The sequence below is a fragment of the Haemaphysalis longicornis genome, unplaced genomic scaffold (genome assembly GCF_048455015.1).
Source record: "Haemaphysalis longicornis isolate Haplotype H1 unplaced genomic scaffold, Haemaphysalis longicornis Haplotype H1 scaffold_10, whole genome shotgun sequence".
NCBI lineage: Eukaryota > Metazoa > Arthropoda > Arachnida > Ixodida > Ixodidae > Haemaphysalis > Haemaphysalis longicornis.
The window spans coordinates 141,839,663-141,845,662 of NW_027526204.1; positions in this window are offsets into that span (position 1 = coordinate 141,839,663).

Consider the following 6,000-nt stretch of genomic DNA (forward strand, 5'->3'; position numbering starts at 1 on the left):
AGCTTTCGCACTTCTTTCAGCTTTATTTAGGAAGCGATGGTAAATTTATTGTTGTCAACGAGGACTAGAGAGGGGTGAGATACTCTACAAGCCGCGAACACGTAAAAGACAGAAGTGGAAGATAAGGAACAGCAGTAACAATAGCAACAACAACGACGACGACAACACCACCACCACCAACAACAACAACAACAACAACATTGACAGTCATCCTACTCCTCACCAATGTCACTGGGCTGTTCAAGAGAAGAGTCTCAATCCCCCTGTTAATTCTGCACGTTTCCATCGTTGATCCCAGGGGATCATTCTTTTCCATGCCCTGTTTATTTTGCGTGGTCGCACACTTATCACAACCATAACGATTCCTCGATTTCTACGTTAGCGTCCTCATCCACCCTCGCGCCAGTATTTTAGCAGTCGAACGGCTTCGTCTGCGTCCCGATCGTAATCCGACCCACGCGGCCTGCAATCGGATCCGGCGTCCCCTGAACTCGGCGGCAAAGCGAAGGTCGTTTTCGTGTAGGCACGATACGGTGACGGCCCTGATGTCCGACCAGCCGGCGAGAGGCATTAGAGTGTGCGCGGACAAAAGTTCACAGACGTGATCATCATCATCACCGGCAGCACCCTTCCAAGGTCGGGGCGCAATTTGGCCCCTGACGAATGAGCCGGTAACAAAAGGCGGCCCTCATGCCAGCGGCGGTTCGCGCGGCCTGGAGGAGAAAACAGATACGTAAATGCGTCGTTGGCGAACCGACCGCTTGTCTCGAGGTCGCCGAGGAAAGTGTACCAGCTTGTGAAATTTTGATTGATCGGATGGGTGAAGACGAATTATTTTTCCGTTCGGCTGTAAACAGAAATGGCGGGATAAATTGAGATGCAGCAGCTTCGACGAGATGAATATGTAGACAGGTAATTGTGCTCGTCGTCGGAAAAAATGAAACGCATGACAGAAGCGACGAACACAAGCTCTTGTACCAGCTCGCTCGACTACAAACCTTGCCTGGGGATGTTTCCACCTTAAAGGGTGTACGGAATCGAGGGAAGGCAGATTGCCTGACCGCACGTTTTCTTTCAAAAGCTTTCGTCACCTGAGGCCGTCCCCGATACCTTAGCAAAAAAAAAAAAAAAAAAAACCTCAAACCCTCTCCATCTAACGACGACGATGGTTGAAACGCGAAGCACTCTTGCGCGCAAAAATCAAATGGCGAAGTGCCGAAGTCAAAGCCGCTGCAATCAAGGTCAAAGCGTTAACGATCAAAGTTCAAACCGCCTGAGAGTCAAAGTCCAAGCGTCAAGGATCAGAGTGCAAACTGCCTCCAAGTCAAAGTCGAAACTCAGACGACAGGAAACGAATCCCTCACGAATAAGCTGAGCACTCTCCACCTCTCCCCCCGGTCCATCGTGGACCGTGTCGGAATGACGCAATCGGATAGATGTCGGTTTCCGAACTCGGGGGACCCAGGTTCTATTCCTACCACAGGAGGCGTTTGTTTCTTGTGTCATCATCATCATCATCACCATCATCAGCATCATCACAATGTGTCCTCCATTTGCATAAAGTTGTCTGCCCTGTAGTACCATCAGCGAGACCGAGAACGCTTGGCTTTAATAGCCTGTGCAAGAAGGAGGTTACACGAGACACTGAAAAAGGTGCAAGCGTTATCGTTGCCTACTTCGTGCAAGCGCGTGCGAGCAAACACGGTTCACGCAGTACACAACAAAGCGGGCTTTGCACGCCGTTTTCAAAGGAGAAAACAAAAACGCGAGCAATTGGTGTTGAACCCACGATGCAGCCTCCAGCAAGAGGTACAGCTCGCATCCGGTCTTCCCCTATGAACACAGCCGCAAGCTGTCGCGCCTCAATGTCACCATTTGACAGATGGCCATACTACTACTTACGGGTTGAAATGCTTCATCATCATCACCACCACGTTTATTCTGTTCCTTTTCTCCATGCTTTCTTTAATCTTTCTTCGTCTGTGTTTCATTTGCTTGACTTGTACCTCCTTTTGTTGTTTTCCCTAACTTCTTTACTTTCAAATCACCCGTGTCATTGATTAGTCCACCTTTGTCCATGAGTGACCTCGACCGCCATTTGTTATACGTGCAGATTTCTTCATGTTACGACGCCGTATGCTTTAGCTTACGTCCACGGAAATCTTCTTAAATTTGAAGGAAAATCTGGAGTCACGCCTACTTTTGGAAAGTTGTAACGCCGTTTCCCGAACGAGCTGGTTCGCCTTATCGCGACGCGAGCGCCGGTGACCGAGACGCACTACGGCGCGCTTACAGCAGCATTGGCGGCGCATTTTAACCACACCGCAACCACAGCCGGTCGAGGCAGCAACAGAAACGAATAAAAAGTCGGGTCCTGGTTGCCGCGGAAGAGCGGGCGAGGCATATAATAACCGCTCCGGTGGACGACCTTTCTGCCTGAGTGAACGGCCGTTGGGGCCACGCCACGTATAAGTTCTCTGTCTCCCCCTCGCCCTTCCCCTTTCCGCCCTTATGTTTTGATCCTCCTCACAATCGGGCCCCTAATCTCGACGCGTTACAGCATAATGGGCGAGAGTACGACGAATGGTCCTGCTGGACACCACCCTCCCGTATAACAGGGTGCTCAACGCTCAACAGCGGCAGCTTCGATCGCGCGAACGCTCCAATACAATCAACTGAAATTCCACGAAAGCGATGACTACTCGTAAACGGCAGCTAAATATTTGGCGTAGGAAAGACTGGCGTTTAATACATGAGAGGCCAGGCCTTGTTACCTAAGCAGTGAAGTTCTACCCCGTTGCTGCCGCGCGATGTCGACGTCCGAGTGTGGAGATTCACCACCACCTGACAATGCCTGTGAGCCCTCGCATCAATTAATTTTTGTTTTTTCGCCAAGCCAGCGGTCGTTTCAGGCCGCAGATTTTCTCTAACTTGGTTGGGCTCTGTTTTTTCTCCGAGTCGCGTTGGTTAGTTAAGTTAGTTAGACATCGAAGCCGCGCCGCATTGCCTTCTCGAGGCCTCCTCTTCGTCTAGGTGGTGATGGCGCAGAAACAGAGGAGTCGCGGCGGGCGAGCACGCTCCATGCAAATTGCGTCCGCCCTGGCAGAGCGGTCGTATACGAACGCGTTTTGTTCAGCGTGACCACTTGGGGCGACGTCGCGGCTTGCTGCCTCCCCTGCGCGAGCATTCAGAGTGCGCGGCATTGGAGATAATATACGACTCCGGATGAGTGCGATGTTCGCAGAAGAGCTTCCGGTTCTCAGCGCACGTGCGCGCATGCGCACGAAATTTGCTGCAAGTTGAGCGCCGTGAAGAGCGTAAGAACATGGGAATTGATTCTTCTCTTTGAAGAAATTGATGAGGACGCAGAATATGATGGCGGCTAATTAGCGCATTGGCTGCATATGACTGAGCACTGCAGCGGAGTCAATAGCGTGTTCCTCTGCTGTTCTGACTGCTATCGTCCGCCGCTGTGGAATCAGTCGCCACCGTCTCTTATCAAGAGAAAGTTCAGTATCATCACCCACTTATTGCCAATCATGTTAATGAGATTACGATGAAAATCCTGCACAGAGCCAAAGGCACAGATTATATTGTATAATAAAGTGTGAGAATCGGAAACCAAGCAGGGAAGATCCAGCGATCGATGTGGTCAAGGGGGCCAAAGTGTCATTGGAAAGGTGAGGGTCGCACAGGAATGACCAAACGTATCAGTATCTGAATTCAGCAATGGTCACTCAGTAGGTTGTAACATAACTTGATTCCTAAGCCTACTGGGTTATCAAGTGGGAGACAGACATCTTGTATTTCAGTTTTGTGCCGCTTCCAACCTACATTGTTAGATTGGCGGGGTTGTCTGGGGAGATAATTTCAGACGGAATTATTAAATTTCGGTAGGGTTGGGGCTGTTCCTAAGAAGGTTTGCCGCTGTATGTGTAAAACCTCCCTTCTGCAGTAGCCGAATTCACATATTCGTAGCGTTTGCTGTCAGTTGTCACTGAGATGTGTGTAGAGAAGTATACTTCTTAATCTTTGTTTTCGTAATTTTACAAGAGATCCACTAGCGTAGCTGATCACACGTGCCGTCAGGCAGGGCGTCTGCTTTCTTGCACGTAATTACCACTCCTGACAACAACGAAGTCGAGCTAACCTAGGAATCATTTGTGTTTTCAAATGCACATCAAAGACGTTTCATAAGTATATAAACGAAAACAGATGAACTTAATGTCCTAACTCCAGTCATTGCCACCGTTATGATCATTAAAATTCTCTCCGCGGTCTTATTGACGCAATACTGTTCGAGTAATCAACAAGCTTGGGGCGTCGGGGTAGACAAAATTGCGCCTGCTCGGAGGTTCCGCCTGTTTCAGGTAACTTGCGCGCACTTACGGTATCTAAGGATGCTAGCATTGCAGCCAGCTGTGAAGCTGCCTTCCAGAAACGGCGCAGGCGAATGAATGCTTGCTTTTCAACATTTGTTTATAGCGATGTTCGCTCGATTGACGACGTCAGTTCAGCCGAACCGGGTAATGTATTTTTTAGGCTTTTGGAGCTCCCAACTTCTGAATTACAAACGTAATGCTGACCCGTAGAAATTCGGAACCAGTCGCTGATGCTGGCGCAGCGATGAGGTGACCCGTGCAGTCAGGTCCTTTATACGAAAACAGCAACTCACGCTTCTTCAAAGAACAATTTCCTCTTTCCGTTTTTTTTTTGTTTAAAATGTTAAATGTCCAATCATACTTAAGAAAGCATTTCCTTCTCCGTTCAGTTTTGTGAGCCCCGTACCAATCGCTTCATCTCTAAAGGCGACAAGAGATGAGCTTCATTACATTTGCAGTCCCCCGTACACGTCATATCCATTCTGGGTGAACCTATCATTAGTGGCTGACTCTTCTGCTGCTAGTAGACCTTGGGAACCCGCACCGCCTAGGGTGACTCTCAGTGATAGAAATCTGTGGCGGAAACCGGGCAGTCGACACATCCACGCGGTTAGCACGCTGTCAGCAGGGGAATGCTCCCTCCACTTGGATCATGTTTCATGAAGGAAACCGCCCGCGGCGACGGATGACGCTTAAGTCGTTAGAAGGAAAAAAAAACACAGTTTCCGTTGCTCTGACATAGCAAGAGACGCAAGCCTGTGGCGTCATTACTGTGGATCATTACTGTGGATCTTGGCAAATAGATTCGCGTAATAGAGTGTTGCCAAAGGTATGCCTGGAGGAAGAATTGAGGACGTCTTGAAGACGTCGCAGTCGTGTGAAAGAGCACCGAAAAAAGTACCGAAGACTGTGGCGTCATTACTGTGGATCTAGAATCATCGGCAAATAGATTCGCGTAATAGAGTGTTGCCAAATGTATGCCTGGGGAAGAATTGAGGACGTCTTGAAGACGTCGCAGTCGTGTGAAAGAGCACCGAAAAAACAACCGCCATGCCCTGAAGCTTTCAGTTTAAGTTTATTGTTTCAGATGAAATGGTAAAGCGCATAAACAACTCTAGGAGGTCCCATAGTCATAGACTGGGGAGGCATCTCCTACCAACAAGTACAAACGAAAAGTACACTTAATGCGGTTAAATGACGGTGAAATTGTGAGGTTGTGAACACGGAGGCTTCGATCTCTCACTCACTCACTCACTCACTCACTCAAACACTCACTCATTCACCCAATCACACACTCACTCAAACACTCAGTCACTTAATCATTCACTCACTCACCCAATCACTCACTCAGTAACTCAATCAATCACTCACCCAATCACTCACTGAAACACTCCCTGAAACACTCACTCACTCACTCACCTAATCACTCACTCGAACACTCACTCACTCAGTCACTCACTCACTGTAACACTCACTGAAACACTCCCAGAAACTCACTCACTCACTCAAACACTCACTTACTCAAACACTCGCTTACTTAAACACTCACTCACTCACATAATCATTCACTCACTGACTCAAACACTCGCTCAAACACTCATTCAGTCACTCACTCACT